Source organism: Drosophila biarmipes, unplaced genomic scaffold (genome assembly GCF_025231255.1).
Source record: "Drosophila biarmipes strain raj3 unplaced genomic scaffold, RU_DBia_V1.1 ptg000008l, whole genome shotgun sequence".
In the NCBI taxonomy this organism is placed as follows: Eukaryota; Metazoa; Arthropoda; class Insecta; order Diptera; family Drosophilidae; genus Drosophila; species Drosophila biarmipes.
In genome coordinates this window covers 1,385,764-1,402,191 of record NW_026114529.1, presented here as the reverse complement: position 1 = coordinate 1,402,191, position 16,428 = coordinate 1,385,764, and positions in this window count along the sequence as shown.

Genomic DNA, 16,428 nt, shown 5'->3' with positions numbered 1-16,428 from the left:
TCTTTATCTTTTTGTTTATCTATTAGGGTCAAAAGGTTGATGCGCTACTCTTAATGTTTTCAATATTTTATTACCCATTAATATGAAATTATCTATTTATTTGTTTATTTCATTTCGCAAACGGAATTCCTTTACTGGCTACTTGAACATTTCAACAACTTATCTTACGTACTAAAATTTACAAAATAATTGACTAACCTATGCTTAAGATTTGATTTACTTGAGAAGTAGTCCAATTGCATATCAATTGGAAGTGCGTTAGACTCATATAAGGCCCTATAGAGGGGCTCGTTTTTGGAATAATTTGTCCGCCGCAGCTCGAGGAAAAAGGGATCAAAATTCCGAAGTTGCCTAGGCGGGGCGTGAAAAACAACTTTCGATAGCAGTTCTGGACAGTCAATACTACCATCCAACAAATCAGAGATAAAGCAAATGGCGAGGATACTTCTACGATGCTCAAGGGATGGCAGGTGAACAAGCCTACATTGCTGGTGGTATGAAGGGGTTGGGTCTAAAACCTTAGTGGCAAAAACGCGAATTTCAAAAACTGTTTCTATAGACGTTCTATTCTGTTGCCATGAGTGGTAGTGAAGGGATTCCAAATAAGAGACGCATATTCTAGTTTAGATCGGACAAATGCAAAATAAAGCACAAGTCTGGTGTAGGGATCCGTGAATAGCGATGCGTTCCGTTTCACAAATCCAAACATAGCATAGGCCCTGGGTATGATGTAATCGAAGTGAGCTGCAGCTCACTCAAACAACACTCCTAGATCCAAGGATTCCTGCCGCAGTTGTAGAGGATGACCATTGATATTATAAGATGTTATGATATTGTATGCGGATTTACTGTAAGTGACATAGAAACACTTGCTTATGTTAAGAGGAAGCAAGTTTCGGCTACACCAAGAGCTCAAGGAAACTAAGTCATGTTGAACCAATTGTGAGTCTGTCGCTAATTTAATAGACTTAAAAATTTTTAAATCATCTGCATACAGGAGACACTCTGAAGATAGACAGAACCTCACATCATTAATGAAAATGATGAAAAGCAGAGGTCCCATTGCACTCCCCTGAGGGAGGCCAGAGGTTGCCAAATAGGAATCCGAGAATTTTCCATTAATAGTAACTCTATAAAGTCGATGGTGTAAATATGATTTGGCCAGTTTTGCCAGTAGGCACTGTGGCTAACTTTGTCAAAGGCTTTCGCAAAATCGGTGTAAATAGCATAAGCCTGATATCGCATATTAAAGGCATGAATGCAATAGTTTGCTGAAAACGGCAAGATTAGTCGTAGTTGACCGACCTGCAACAAAACCATGCTGAGAAGTGGTTGTATATGTTTTTACAAGAAATGATAATTTATGGGAAACAATGCGTTCGAAGAGTTTAGCGATATTACTGATCTTTGCTATAGGCCTGTAATTGGCAATGTTATTCTTCGGCCCTGATTTTAAAATTTGAGTCACGGATGCGACCCTCCATCTATCCGCAAAGTGTCCGCTAGATAGTGATTTATCAAACAGAATTTTTAGTGGAACGCATAGCACCTCTATACAATGTTTCAGAAAGTAGGCCGGAACCCCATCACAGTCCGGAGTGTACGATTCATCCACGTCTTCCACAGCCCTATGAATGTTCTCTTCTAGCACGGATAAACTACCTAAATTCAATAGAGGAGTGATTGCATTTAAGGTTTGAGAATCATTCCAGGCTGCTGTTGGCTCAAAATTAGCTTTAAAATAAGAGGCAAAGAGATATGCAGTTTCTGTATTTGAATTGGAAGATAATTTCCCTAGGAACATAGCAGATGGAACTGAAGAAGCACTTTTCTTTAAATTGATGAATCGCCAAAAAGAGTTAGGCTTACTTTTTAGGCCGTTCTCAACACTCGCTATATACTGATTGTAAAGAAATTTATTTAGAAATTCAAATTCTCGTTTGTGCTGCAAGTGTCTATTCCAATCACCAGGATCCTGTGTAACTAAAAACCTTATATAGATTTATTTCGAAGATTTTTAAGCTTTTTTCGAACCTTTCGTATACCATGGCAACTTAAACAAATTGCGGACCCTTTCTCGAGCATTGTTCTTAATGATGTTTAAAATAACAACTAAAAATGTGTCATAACACGACTCCAAACTGACATGTGATAAAACTGACTCCCAGTTAATGGCAGAGATCTCATTTCTGATGGCACAAAGGCTGGTTTCATTGAAAATAAATCTAGGTGAATATTCAGCTGAAGGCGCAAAACTGTAAAAGTTTATACCTACATGAACTACTTTGGTCTAAAGAAAAGTTAATATCAGCGCTAAGGAATACTAAGTCTTAAACTTTATGTAAGTTATTGAATATATTATTGACTTGTATTAAGCCCATACTGAAAATATCATCGATGAAAAGAATCTCGTGTGGTTGATGTATGTTGCTTGACAGTGAAGAGTGATGCTCCGGATCCTGAGACCAAACAAGGGGTGATAGATTAAAGTCTCCAATCACACAGATATGTTGATGGTCCTGCAGATTATTGTAGATGTCGGTAATGTTTTCCAGATGAGCCTTGTAAAGTTTATATGAACCATTCGGTAGTATGTATGACACCACAATTTGCAGCGATTCCGATTCTCCAATTATCGACACCGCAACTTGATCAAGAAGGGTATCTTCAATGAGAAGTCCAATTGACAAGCAGCGCAAATTGCAGCGAACAGCAACAATTACACCACCTCCTCTAGCACAGTGGGTTTTCGTGCTATCTCTGTCTTTGCCAAACACATGGTACAAATTGGAATCGAAGAATTCATTTGAGTAAAAATTTATGTTGAGCCAAGTTTCAACTAAAATTATAACATCAAACTCACATTGGGATGTGGCAAGGTATACTTGCTCCGCCTTTGTCCGCATTCCGGAGATGTTTTGAAAATAAATTTTTAGTGGGGCCGTACTCACAATAGCACGATCAACAATTTCCGGATTCGCATTTAAGGCATCATGGTCCAATGCCCTAGGAAGTATTTATTCATGCAGATCGCTTTCAGTAATGTAGTGTTTTTAATACGAATTTTATCATGCAGACTAGGATCGATGTATTCCCTAAGTTTGCTAGATACTTTTAGTAAAGAGCAACTAGTTCTTAAGAGCGATGGCAATGTCGCCGTTAACAGAGCATATCTATCCAAGTTGGGGACAGATGGACAAAGTTGTTGTTGATGCTGCCATCGGGAAGAGCCACACAAAGCGGTCGATGAGAAATTCAAGCAATTTCGTAGCGTCAGAGAGGAGCGCGGTAAAAAGGAAATGATACTGTGATCACGATTATCACTCAGAGCAAATTTTGAAAGCTCCAGCCGTTGGGTTTTTGTGAGCATTAGACGAACGTAACACAATTCAGACAACGACAACTCCAGCTGACGTTGTTGTTGGTTCAATTGTGATAAGAGCACAACTCCGACGAGCGCGCTAAGAGCAGGAATCTTGATGAAGTATGATAAGAGCGGGTCTCCAAAGAGCGTTTGACGATCGTCGTCCGAAACAGACAACGACAGCTCAAGCTGATGTTGCTGTTGCTTTGATAGTGATGCATGCACATCCCCAGAGAGCGCGCTTAGAGGGAGATGAGTGATTGAATATGATGAGAGCGCCTCATCGATCAACGTTTCACGAATGTCGCGCAAAACAGACAACGACAACTCCAGCTGACGTTGTTGTTTGTTTGACGGTGATGAGCGCACAACTCCGAAGAGCGCGCTTAGAGCAAGAATCATGCTGAAATATAATGAGAGCAGCTCTCCAGAGAGCGTTTGACAAACGTCGCGCGAAATAGACAACGACAAATCCAGCTGATGCCGACGTTGCTTTGATTGTGATGAGTGCACATCTCCGAAGAGAGCGCTTAGAGCGGGAGTCTTAACGGAATCTGGTGACAACGCCTCTCCAGTGAGCGTTTGATGAACGTTAGACAGAAGAGAAAAGGAAAAATCCAGCTGATAATGTTTTTGATTTGTGAGTGACGAGGGCCCAATACTTAAGAGTGCACTAGGAGCGGCGTATGAGATAGTAATGGTAGCAGTTAGCGATATCGAAACCAGCGGACGTTGACATTGCGAATAAGTAGCATGACGATGAGGAAGAGGATCATAAAAATTTGACGTAGTCCAATCGACACCAGAGGCGCCGATTATTGGGGGTTTTTTGATTCCGATGTATGATGATTGTGCAAATCTAGAACGTTCCCATCAACAATCGGCCTATCCCTGTGGATGAATCGACTGATCTTGATTGGATTGGGCCAGAACGCATCACTAAACACAGTCTGAAAGTGCTGCTCAGGTATTCCTAATTTAAAATTGACGAATTCCAGTGTAGCAACATCTACAACATTTTTGACTAAAGGCTTGCAAATTATGGTGGCGGTATCCACACCTAGCTTACTTGCAACATATTCACACACAGAATCAGATTTTACGTGCGCTCTGAATCTACCAATATGAAGGAATTTATTGCTCGGCACAACTTCGAGAAGTTTACAATTAGGAGCTTGACCAACTATTTGCCTCTTGTTCCTGTTATTCTTTGCATGGTTCCTGGCGGCAGTAGAAACTGGTGCGGGGGTATCAGGTCTGCATGGTTGGCTTGACGACCAATTAAGGAAGGTGGAGGCAATGGTTTCACCATTTTTTTACGCTGACTGACATTGCTATTGTCAGTGGTAGAATTGGGAAAAGCCTTCAGAAACTTTGAATTTAAATCCATGTATAGACTCTTCAGGTCATTAAGTTTTTCCATTACTTCATCGATTTTGGAGTATGAATCATTACTCACAACACAGCGATCACACTGCCAGAGTAGATTCGGCATATTTGTTAATAATCTAATAGCATCCTCCGGGAGATCAACACATGCAGTGTGAAAAGTACGACGACAAAGCGATAAGCAACGAACCGCCTCAAAACCGCGAAGCTGCGCTGCTGTAACTTCAGCATTGCACTCGGAACACGAATAAGAATTCATAGCGAAAAGAAAACACGTCTGACTACAACGAATGCTAATCAGAGACTGAAGTATTGAAGAATATTCAAAAATATTTTTCCACCGTTCCACTTTGAGATGGCTGATTTTATTTATACCGGCTTGCAACTCAAGCCTTTGGAAAAATGAACTTAAGTCTAGGATTCCATTGGTATATAAATCGCTAACATCGTATCTTGCAGTAATTTTTTTGCCAAGTTTAAGTAAACATAGCATATCTTTTACATGTAATGTCACTACTTAACTACTTCATATTCGTTGGGCCTAAAAGCTGTATCAAAAGATTGTGTAGGCAATTCTTTTTCTTTATTTTCCGTCTATTCTGAAATCTTCTAGTTACTTTACTGATGTTGTCAGTTATATTTTGTAGGTCTTTGATGGTTATTCTTGAAAACGCATCAGCTAATCTAAAGATTGTGTAGGCAATTCTTTTTTCTTATTTTCCGTCTATTCTGAAATCTTCTAGTTACTTTACTGATGTTGTCAGTTATATTTTGTAGGTCTTTGGTGGTTATTCTTGAAAACGCATCAGCTACATAGTTGTCTTTTCCCTTTAAATATTTAACTGAGAAATTATATTCTTCTATTTCGAGCCTTATACGTGTCTAAAATGTGTATATGGTCTAAAATGTAATATTGCCCAGTGTATTGCAGCTAGTTTCTGCTCAGTAGTACACTTGTTACTTTCTCCTTTAGTGAATGATCTAGATGCATAAGCAATGCTTGTTTGCTTGCATCCGTAATTATACATCCGTAATACAGAATAAAAACAATAATATTGAAATGAAATTAACATTTTTCTGGATGTAACTTAGGTTGTATTCCCTGCATTTCTCAGAAACGTCTGTTAAATTTTTAAGCATATGTTTCTCGGAACAACCTATAACTAATAAGTCACCTATATAAAGGAATACTTGTGAAGGTTATAATCCAGAGAATGCAATAGTCATCATCCTCTGAAATTAATAAGTTCAAGACACGAGAAATATTTTGCTCGCCCTAGTTGATTTAAAATGTTATCAATTCTATGGAGTGGAAATTAATCGGTCAATCACTTATCGACATTTCTTTAAATCTGAAGCGGGAGATGATTTTTTGAGGACAAGAATTAAGGGGCTATTATATTCAGTTACAGATGGTTCAAATCATTTTGATTTTGTAACCTCCTGACCTATTCCTTTTATATCTGTTATATAATTAACGTTTATATCATGATAGACAACAGAATTTTTTTTGATTATTGAAATAAATATTAATAAAGCTGGGATAGTGAGATTATTTATTTCTTCCTCTTACAAATCCTTTTGGCTAATATGAATAACTTCTTTTGATTTTGTTTCCTTACCAGTTTGAATTGTTAGTGAAGTATTGAGAATATTAGGTATTGATATATCGAGCTTGAACTTTTCTGTAATAGTTGTCAAGTTGGATCTTAGTCTGATCAAAAACTTTGGTACTTGAGACCAATGATCTTGATTGAACCTATCTCTGTGTATATATGAATATATATATTCGTGCTTCATTAAAGCATTTAACTAATATTTCTACATGTTTTCTAACGGTGATTTTCGGAGTATCGGTCTATTTTGGGTTAGTGACTTATGCGATTTGTAAAAGTCTGCTTTAACGTTTGATAATTCTTTTGATTCTATCCCAATATGTTATCGATATGAATTATTTTTTAGATACCATCATAACAATTCGTCTATCTAAAATTGGATGGTGGTCTATTCTTGATCTATCTTGCACACCCGGAATGCTTATTAGTGCTATTCCTTTTTGGGTTGCAGTGAAGTGAATCAATGGTGACGCATGACAGTTAAATACACAGTTATACACTAACAGGGGTTGTAGATACTATCTCCTGAACTCTTCTACTGGGTCCCTTTCTTATGTTTTGCTTATGGCTCTTTGTGTATCCATGTTTTAGATTTACTTTCTTTTATTTCATTTATTGCTCTCTTTTTTTTTAATTTTGTCCAAGCCATTCGCTTGGCTCATATATCTTTTTTTTCAAACATTTATTATGAAGCTTGTACAATTTATAAATTATGACAACAAATTTAACTGTAAATATAATACAAATTCCAAATCAATGTTATTTGGTTCAACTTTATTTATAACGTTAGAGAGATCCACAGGCTTAACGTCTACTATAGCCATTATTGTTTTGTTGAAATTATAATTATAATTAGCATGTATTTCCTCACTGAACTTACTTATCGAATTACTCCTCATCTATTCCTTAAGGGTCTTTCTTTTTATATTTTTTGTTTTTGTTTCCTTTTACCTATAGTTTCGCATAGCTTTACGGGCTATTAAAAAAAATTTTAAATTAAATTAAATTAATTTAAATTATATTGTTGGCTGCACTGACGCTCCTTTGCAGGCGAAAGTGGCGGGTTGCCCCTCCCGCTGTTATTCTGCTACTGATGTCCGGGGCCGGTGCCGGTCTTCACACTGGCCTTCGGCTTCAATATATGAGTATTATTATAATTACTATGAAATTCTGTAGTGAATTTATTTATTTTATTGTTATTCATTCATTTAAAGAAATTTTAAATAGATATATTTATTGTTATTCATTCATTTAAAGAAATTTTAAATAGATATATGTAAATATTTCTGTTTTGACATATTTCCCTGCCTAGCTTTTTTTTTGATTTTAGGGCCACTGAGAAACACTCAGCAAAATAAAGTTAACAAAAAAATTCCGTGCATGTGCTTCCTTCTCTTGCGAGGTCGTTGCAATATTCCTGTAGTCCTTTAGTAGTCTTCTTTGCTGCAGGAGTTTTACCCTTTTTTCACTTCTTTTCCGTTTGTGGATGGGTTTGCTGGACTTCTGTCGTGCACTGTACTCAGCTATTGTGAGGGGGTAGGCTTGGTGCGTCCCTTTGCTTGAAAGGAGCAGGCGTCTTCCAAGATGGTGCAGAGGGTGGAATACCTTCCGCATTCATATGCGTCCTGCGTTGGTGTAGTCGGCGGTCCGCCTACCACACGTTATTTTTCTGCTATGGCGTAGAAAGATTTGCCATTCCTTCCACACTTTTTTTGTTTCTGCTGCTGGTTTTTGTTTTTTGGCCTTTTTGATTCAGGCGGTGCCGGTGCTGGTCATCTCGCAGGCTGATAATTTTTTATAAAAAATTATCCTTAATTTACAGTTTTTATATTTTTTTGAAAAAAAATATTTATTTATTTATTTATGAAGATCTACCAAGTAATTTAAAATTAGTAGGTAGAGGTAAGGTTGAGCAATAGCAACGGGGGCCTTCAGCTCGGTTTTTTACAAAAATTACATGAGTGTTATTTTATATGTACATTTTGGCTAAATTAGAATTATTCTAAATGAGGTAATATAAGTTTGTATTCCTTAGGAATAGTATTAGTTTTAAAATGTTTGGTAATGTGGGGTTTGAGATGGGTTCAGTGGATTGGTGTTTTTAAATATCAGTTGCCTGTTTAGTGACCTGCAGTTAGTCAGTAAGTGAATAATTGATAAGGCATCGTTGGTATCATTGCAGAACGGACAGGTCCTGGTTACAGTTGGGTCCATATAGTGTGTATGTGTAATTTTTGTGTGACCAAGCCTGATGCTTGTTATTATTATCTGGTCTCTACGTGAGATCGACGAGTGAATGTTTTTGGTAATTTGGTGGCAGTTGAGTTGTGGATGATTAATTGCTTGGTACCAGCGTGAAGTTTTGGATATGTTTGATTGCAGTTTCAAGAGATATGTATTTTTAATATATCTAAATATGTGGTTGTGAGTGGTTGTCTTGTAGCGTTTTTTGCTAGGGTATCTGCAAGTTCGTTTCCAGGTATTTCCAGTGACCGGTGATCCAAAGCAGTTTAAATTTATTATTGTTTTTTTGTAAAAGATTACGAGCTTTTGAGATATAGTGTTCGCTGTTGTTAGTGTTTTTAATTGCGTCGATGGCAGAGAGCGAGTCTAAGCATATGCAAAATTTGCCTCTTTTAGTTTTATGTAATTGCAGTGCTTCTACTATTGCCAGTAGCTCTGCGGAAAACACTGAAGAGTAGTGTGGTAGGTGGTAAAGTTTGATGCATTCAGTTTCGTTTGTGATTGCCATGGTAGTGGTGCCGTTTGCTTGAGATCCGTCGGCGTAAATGTATGTGTATTTGTGTTCGTCTTTTGACTTAATTTCTGTAAATTTTAATCTAAAAATTTCAGGAGGGTTACTTTTTTTGTCGAATTTATTTAGCGATGTGTTTATTTTTAAAGGGCTTGTGTTCCAAGGCGGTGTGGTTTGTGTGGATGATGTTAATAGAATAAATGGCAGTTGGTGGACTTGTGAGTATTCTATAGTACGATCTATTGTTGATTTGTATTGTAGACGTTTAGGCGGGCGATATGTTTTTAAAATTTTTTAATATTGGGGAGGCTTTGGCGTTAACTAGGGACTTAATGATTTTTGACGTAAGGAACTCTCGTCTGTCTTCTAAGGCGTCTGCATTTGCTTCGCATAGTATGTTATTTGTGGGGGTGGTTCTGAAGGCTCCGAGGGCAGTTCTAAAGGCTGTGTTGATTGTTGCCTTTATTGTGCGCAGTGTTGTGTTCGGGCAGTAGCCGTAGATTGGAAGGCCGTAGTCTGCTTTTGAGACGATGGTTGCTTTTGTTACATTTAGGAGTGTAGAGGTGTTGCAGTTAAACTTTGCGTTTGAGAGACATTTTATTACGTTAATATACTGTTTGAGGTTGTTGTTTAGTAGTTCTGTGTGAGTATTCCATCTGTATTTGTTATTGAAGTGGAGACCAAGGATTTTTAATGTTGTTACTTCTTGCATGTGCGTGTTTCCTGTTGTTATGGTGCAGTTACAGTTATGTTTTCTGCAAACGTGGAGGTGTTTGCATTTTGTGGTAGATAACATGTCTCCTGAGTATTCTGCGCAGTCTGTAATAGTGGATATTATCGGATTTAGGTTTATATTTAGGTTTTTTTTGTTTTTTAGTTTTAGGATGATGTTGAAGTCATCTGCGTATGCGCTTAGGCTGATGTTCGGATGAAAGGAGGAGGTTTCAGAGTCAATGCGCACGAGTAGTTTTCTATTTGTCATGTAGTTTCTTACGTAGTTAATCATTTTTGGGCCAGTTTTCCAGATTATAAGTTGGTCAATTATTGAGTGGATGCCAATTCTATCAAAGGCCTTTGCAAAGTCTAGTGATATAATGGATGCATGGTTTCTTCTTGAGAGAGCTTGTGCTAAAAGATGGCCTATGAGTAGTAGACTGTCTATAGCCGATTTCCCCTTTCTAAAGCCAGTTTGACTGTTATGGATTAGTTTGTCGTTTATTACAAACCACCACAGCCGTATTCCTATTATTTTGTCAAGCAGTTTTGCTAGGCATGAGTTTAGTGCGATCGGGCGGTACGAGTTAAGCAAGGTTTTGTCTGAATTTGGTTTTAGGATCGGTATTATTAAACTATTTTTGTATGTTTGTGGGATGTAGTGGTTTATAATTCTGTTTTTTGTTTTTTATCCAGGGTTTTTAGCATTGTGTAGTTGATTCTGTCAAGTCCTGATGTGTTTCCTTTTAATGTAGTTAATGCTGCTGAAAATTCTATTGCAGTTATGGGTTTTTCTATTTCGGTTGCTCTTTTGCTAGGAATATGTGGAAGATGAATGGTATTGCTAAGTGACGTTTCTTTATGATTGATAAAGGTGATTGAAAAATTGCTGTCGAAGGAGGTTTCTGAGAAATTTTGGCAAAAGAGTTGAGCAATTTCAAATTTTTTATTAGTGTTTTGTTTTGTGGATGGGTTGAATATACAGTGTATGTGTTTGTTAATGGGTTCATGCCGCAAAAGCGACGGATGTTGCTCCAGATCGATTTGGGTTGGCTGTCAGGTGAGATTTGCGATGTGAATTTGGTAATGTTTGCTTTTTTAGCTTGTTTGAGTGTTAGTTTAAATAGGGCATTTGCCCTTTTGTACTGTACAATGTTTGATGAGATATTTCTATTTTAAGTTCGTTCCATTTTTTCATTTTATCGTCTCGTAGTTTTTTGAGATTGTTTTTCCACCATGGTACATTATGAGGCTTACCCGTTGGGTGTGTTTGTGGTATAGCCTTGTGAGCGCTCGAAAGGATAATTTTTTGTATTGTTGCAGATTCTTTGTTTATGTTGTGGTCGTTGTGCAGAGAAGTTTTCTGTTAGCTTGGTAAATTTATGCCAGTCTGCCTTATCAATAATGAAAGTGGGTTTGCGTGTGGTTGGTTGCAAGCTGGCAGTATTTGATGTGAAGAGGTTAATTATGATGGGGAAGTGATCGCTTTCAAAAAGGTTATCTTCTATGCGCCAGGTACTGTCAAGTAAGATATACATTTGTTTGTGAGCTATGTGTTCTTCGTTTAGAAGAATGTAGTTAGATTGTGTTATATATTTCTCTAGTATTTTTCCCCTAGGATTGTTTTGCCTTGAGCCCCAGTTTTTGTGCCAGCCGTTGAAGTCACCAGTGACAATTGTGGGTGTGGGAGAGTTGTCTAATACAGCCTGAAGGTTTTGTAATGAGAATGCTTTATTTGGAGCGATGTATGCCGAGATGGGTCTGAATTTGATTTTCGAGGTTACTTCTAAGCATAGTGCGTCAAAGTCATCATTTAGGGTTATTTCTTTGGTTTGCAGAGATTTATGAGACAGGATGGCTACGCCTCCTTGTGACGATGAGGTGTTTTTTCCTATTACGGAGTAATTAACAGGTATTGGTATATTGGGGTGTTTTATATGTGTTTCTTGTAATGATATTAAAAGAGGTAAGTGTTTTTTAATTAATTATTGAAGTTCGCAGTAATTGTTAAGGTATCCGTTCATATTCCATTGTACAATTTTCATAGTCATTTTAAAGGTTGATTGGATGTGGTGGAGGAGGTGGGTGATTTTGTGCCTATTTGTTGTCTACTGCTGGGTCTAACCTTTTATTTTTGTTTGATTAGCTTTTGTGGGTTTTAGGTTTGTAGATAGTGTTTTGTTTTTGTCGCTAGAAAAAATTCGGAGTTTAAGGTCCTGTGTTTTACGCTTGGTTTTCTTTGGCGGGTTTGTAGTGCGTTTTTATTAGAGTTGCTGTGTGTTGAGGTTGTATTGTTGGTTAGATTTTTTGATACAATTGAGGCGAAGCTTATGGGAAGTGGATGGTTGTGGCGAGTGTGGTATATTGTAAGTGCTGTTTTGTGATCGACTTTTTTTGTAATTTTAATGTTTGTTAGTTCTTGTTGCTTTTTGAATGTTGGACAGTTGCGGTCTAGTGGGATGTGTTTGGAGTCGGTATCGGGGATGTTTTTGCAGTTTATGCAGTTTTTTTCGTAGTGGCATGTCTCATTTGTCTCTTTGTGAACTTTATCAGAGCAGTTCCTACAAAGTTCATTAGGGTTCTTACAGGATGGGGTTGGGTGTCCAAAGCGTAAGCATCTCATGCACCTCAGGGGCATCGAGATATATTGGCGTATGCGTATTTTTTCGTATCCTATGTTAAGGTATTCTGGGAGGGTAAGCGAAGCAAATGTAATGATGATTAGACTAGTTTCAGTCGTGGATTGATCGTTTTTTTTTTTCAATATTTTTCGCACTCTGTCGACTTTTTGTGGTTTTAGTTCGTCTAAGATTTCTGCTTCGTTTATGTTGCGAAGTAGGTTGCAATATATGACTCCTTTAGAAAAATTTAGGGTTTTGTGTTCAGAGACAGTTACTTCAATGTTTGCAATTTTGTTTAATTTAAGTAATTTACTTGCTTGTAAGGTGTTTTTAGTTTTTATCAAAATGTATCCGGCACGGGTGTTTTTGCAAGATTCCACCTTACCATCGCATGTAAAGTCAATCCTTTTTATTAAGTATGAAAGGGTTAAGATTCTCGAGTGATTTGTTGTCTGGTCCTTTAATGATCATGAATTTTGGTTCACCTGGGTTTTTGTTGTTCATTGATGTACCACTTCTTATGTCCGGTGGTTTGTCCATTGTTGTACTTGCTTTCGGGCTGGCGCCCGGCACTTGGATTTTGAGTTGTTTTTGTTTTTGTTTTTTTCTATTTTGTTTTACGCACGTGTTTGTTTTTTTCTGATAAGCAGTTGTTAGTTGTTGTTTTTGGTTGTTGGTAGGTAGACTACAAGAGCTCAATAGTAACACGTCTTTTCTCTGCGAGGTTTGATATGATACTGTTTTTGAAAACATAATTCACTTCACTTTATGATTTCTCTTTTGATTTGCAATTTGGTTTAGCTCATTTAATCAATGTTGCCGCTTGACTTAAGAATATTTTGCTTGGCTTAAAATACACATTGCTGCGAGAGCAGCGCCGTGGCCAAAGCCTATATATCTAAATATGTGTATTAATATTAACATATATGTCGCTGCTGAGCAGCGGTCAATGCTTATGCACCAGTGTATATAAGCGGGGCAAGTAGTGGCCGCGCAAGAGAGAGAGAGTGTTATGTTCACATGGTAACCAAATGGTCCGCCGCGCATGCAGACATGCCGGATCAGCATTTAGGATGTTCATAACATTGTTGTGTGGGTCGAACTCCGCACTTTAAGTGCTGGGAATATTAGGACATAAGCAAATGCCACAATGTTATACTAATATAAGTGGTACAGTGTGTATCCGATATGTGAGCATACTACATATCCCTCCCTTTGAAAAATAACGTAATCTATGGAGTTATTTTGTTAATTATTATGTTGTATGTATAATTTATATAGTGACATATTCACATATTTAGTTATGTACAAAAAAATAAGAATATGCAGCGTAGGCGATCCCACGCTGAATCAATGTAAACAATCCACATCCGGAGCAGGCGACGACGCCCTTCAATAACATAAACCATTCTTGCAATCAATAAGTGTTATGGCAGCACAATAAAGATTTTTGTCACAAGAAATTAGTCTTAAGCTGAGTTCATTTGAATAAAGACGTGAAACTAAATATTTGTTAATTTATTCTTCTTCCTTAGTCAACTGACGGGACATTAGTTCGACTCATTAAATTAATAAACAATTTTACTATATACATGTATGTTTGAAAAAATTAGAAAAATAGAAAATATTAATAATTATTTTTTGTAGTTAATATAGTAAAAAAGTTAGTAAAATCAAAACTTGAAAAATTTAGGCGACTATTTTTTATTATTTATTATTATATATATATTTTTTTTTGTAATTGCATAACTATATTCATTATTATATTTAAGAAATTACATTTTTTTGGAAAATAAAAGTTTGATGTAATTTATTTTTCTCCTATGAATGGCCATCCTACAAAATATATTCTATAAACATTTTTTTAATCTATCCCTGTGAACTGTCTGAGTTTTGTTTTTTTGTATTCAAATTGTTATATTATTATTATTATTATATATTATTATTAGGTTCTATCTTCATTACCGTATAGGGTCCTGTATATTTCAAGTATAGCTCTTGGCCAGTTTCAATTTTTAAAAAACCCTGTCTCCTATTTTTAATTCAAAATCGAAGCTATTTTTGTCGTATTTATCTTTTTGTTTTTGCTTATTAGTTTCTAGCATTTTTCTGGCTCTTTTATATGCCTTTTCTAATCTAAAATTAGATTCCGTAGCATAATCTTCTATATTATATAATGGTTTTATTCTTTCTATGCTATTGAAATGGTTTGGTATTTTTGAAATTTTACCAAAAACTAGCTCATATGGACAATAGTCATGTGCCATAGATGGGGTTGTATTAAAACAATGTACGAAGTATCGCAGACATACATACCAATCTGTTTTGTCAACTGGAATGTATAAACGAATGAACTCATTGAGTGTTCTGTGGATTCGCTCCACAGTACCTACTGTCTGGTGGTGGTGTGCAGTTGAAGTTATGTTTTAATATTAAATATTTACATAGATCTTCAATAATTGAATTTTTATATTCTGTTCCCATGTCTTCAAATATAACCTTGGCTATTTTTTTTGCACTTTTATTTGGAATTGGAATTGCTACAAGGTATTTTGTTAAATCGCAGATTATAGTAACGTCGTATTCATTCCCTTGTTCAGACTTAGGCAGTGGACCGATCGTGTCCATGATTATCCTGTCGAAAGCTGTTTGTGGTGTTTCAGTAATGGTTTATGGTGTCTTTGTATGCGTGGTTATTTTCGCTTTCTGGCATTTTAGACATTTTTGTATGTATTTTTCGAGTCATACCTTTCCAAAAGTAATGTCTTGGCCAAGGTATTGGTAATGCCAGTATGACCTCCTTGAATTGGTTCATCATGGTATGTAGACATAATAGCTTCTTTTTCAGAATTTATTAGGGTCACCGGGTTGAGTAGCGCTACTCTCAATGATTTTATTGTTTTATTGCCCATTTTCTTGAAATTATCTATTAAAACGTGTTCAAAGATATTTTTCCACGGTGCCACTTTGAGTTGGCTGATTTTATGTATACCGGCTTGCGTCTCAAGCCTTTGGAAAAACTGACCTAAGTCAAGGACTCCATTGGTAAATAACTCGCTAACATCATCTCTTGCAAAAATTTTTTGTCCATGTTTAAATAGACATAGCATATTTTTTACGTGCAAGGTTACTATTTTGCGTACTTCGTCATTGTTTATGACTCCGTATACGTTGGGCTTTGATATCCTAGGCAAGTCTATTTCTTTTTCTTGAAGTGACTTTATTTATATTTCTGGTTATATTTTGTAGTTCTTTGATGGTTACTCGTGATCGGCTACGTAATTTTCTTTCCCCTTCAAATATTCAACTGTGAAGTTGTATTCTTCAAATTCTAGCCTCATACGTGTCCGTTTGGAACTTGGGTTAGTCATTAAGAACAAGTATATTAAAGGTCTGTGATCTGTTTTGATGGTGAAATGTGTGCCATAATTGTATGGTCGAAAATGAAATATTGCCCAGTGTATTGCAGCTTGTTCCTGTTCGGTAGTACAATTATTACTTTCTCCCTTGGTAAAGGCTTTTAATGCATATGCAATGGGAAGTTGAGGTCCGTTATGGCTTTGAGTTAAAACCGCTCCACATGCTTGCTTACTTGCATCAGTAATTATACAAAATTCTTTACTGAAATCGGGATATTATAGCAAGGTAGGTTCCATAATTTTATTTTAAATATTTTATATATTTATATGCTTTTTGGCATTCAGCTGTCCATTCAAAAGGAACATTCTTTTTACATAATCGTGTTATGTACCGTGAATAGTCGGCGAAATTTTTTAGGAATCTTTTGTAGTAATTGCAGAATGCTACAAAACGTCTTGCGCTGTCTGCATCGTGAGGGGCTGGATAATTCACTATGACGTCATATTTCTTGTCATGATGTAACTTTAGGTTTTATTCCCTGAATTTCTCAAAAACATTTGTTAAGTTTCTAAGCATATGTTTCTCGGAACAACCTATAACTATTAAGTC